This window comes from Rhinopithecus bieti, unplaced genomic scaffold (assembly GCF_001698545.2).
Source record: "Rhinopithecus bieti isolate Rb0 unplaced genomic scaffold, ASM169854v2 scaffold_62795, whole genome shotgun sequence".
NCBI classification, from domain to species: domain Eukaryota; kingdom Metazoa; phylum Chordata; class Mammalia; order Primates; family Cercopithecidae; genus Rhinopithecus; species Rhinopithecus bieti.
In genome coordinates, this window is record NW_016824245.1 from 1,448,654 (window position 1) to 1,450,471 (window position 1,818).

The following is a 1,818-nucleotide window of genomic DNA, read 5'->3' on the forward strand; positions in this document are numbered from 1 at the left end:
GTATTTCTGGTTTTAGATCTTTGAGGAATCGCCACACTGNCTGTGTCCATGTATTCTCATTGTTCAGCTCCCACTTATAAGTGAGAACAGTGTTTGGCTCTCTGTTCCTGTGTTAGTTTGCTGTGGATGATGGCTTCCAGCTCCATCCATGTCCCTGAAAAGGACATGATCTCATTTCTTTTATGGATGCATAGTATTCCATGGTATGTATGTACCACATTTTCTTTATCCAGTCTATCATTGATGGGCATTTGGGTTAATTCCATGTTTTGCTATTGTGAATAGTGCTGCAATGAGCTATTGACATGTAGAATGGTTTATGTTCCTTTGCGTATATACCCAGCAATGGGATTGCTGGGCCAAATGGTATTTCTGGTTTTAGATCTTTGAGGAATCGCCACACTGTCTCCCACAATGGTTGAACTGATTTACATTCCCATAAACAGTGTAGAGGAGTTCCTATTTCTTCACAGCCTTGCCAGCATCTGTTGTTTCTTGACTTTTTAATAATCACCATTCTGACTGGCATGAGATGGTATCTCATTGTGGTTTTGATTTGCATTTCTCTAATAATCAGTGATGTTGAGTTTTTTTTTCATGTCTGTTGGCCACATAAATGTCTTCTTTTGAGAAGTGCCTGTTCATGTCCTTTGCCTGCTTTTTAATGGGGTTGGTTTTTTCTTGTAAATTTGTTTAAGTTCCTTGTAGGTTCTGGATATTCGACCTTTGTTAGACGGAAAGATTGCAAAACTTTTCTCTCATTCTCCCATGTCTGTTCATTCTGATGATAGTTTATTTTGCTGTGCAGAAGCTCTTTAGTTTAATTAGATCCCATTTTCAATTTTGCTTTTGTTGCAATTGCTTTTCATGTTTTGTCACAAAATCTCTGCTCCTGATTATGTCCTAAATGGTATTGCCTAGATTTTCTTCTAGGGTTTTATAGTTTTGGATTTTACACTTAAGTTTTAATCTATCTTGAGTTAATTTTTGTATAAGGTGTAAGAAAGGGGTCCAGTTTCAATTTCCTGCATATGGCTAGCCAGTTCTCCCAGCACCACTTATCAGATAGGGAACCCTTTCCCCATTACTTGTTTTTGTCAGGTTTGCTGAAGATAAGATAGTTGTAGATGTGTGGTCTTATTTCTGAGTTCCATATTTTATTCCATTTTTCTATGTGTCTGTGTTTTTATGAGTACCATGCTGTTTTGGTTACTATAGCCTTATAGTATAGCTTGAAGTTGGGTAGCATGATGCCTCCAGCTTTGTTCTTTTTGCTTAGGATTGTCTTGACTAGTAATGTATCATCTTTCATTTCTAATCTTATTTATTTTAATCTTCTCTCTTCTTCCTCTTCTAAGAGTTTCTCAATTTTATCTTTTCATAAGCAAACTCAGTTTTGTTAATCTTTTTTAATGCTTTTCTAGTCTCAGTTTCATTTATTTCTGCTCTGCTCATTTATTTCTTTTTTTTCTTCCTCCTTCCAACTTTGGTTTTAGTTTATTCTTCTTTTTCTAATTCCCTGTAGTGTAATGTTAGGTTTTTTATTTAAAGTCTTTCTTTTTTATTAATGTAGGCATTTGTTGCTATAAACGTTCCTCTTAAAACTGCTTTTGCTTCATTCCATAAGTTTTGGTATGTTATGATTCCATTTTCATTGTCTGTAGATATTTTTAAATTTCCTCTTGAGGCCTTCTTTGACCCATTGGTTGTTCATGAGTGTGTTAATTCCCATAAGTTTGTGAATTTTCAAATATTTTATATTATTCATTTCTAGTTTTATAGCATTGTGGTTGGAAAATATACTTGACATGATTTCAA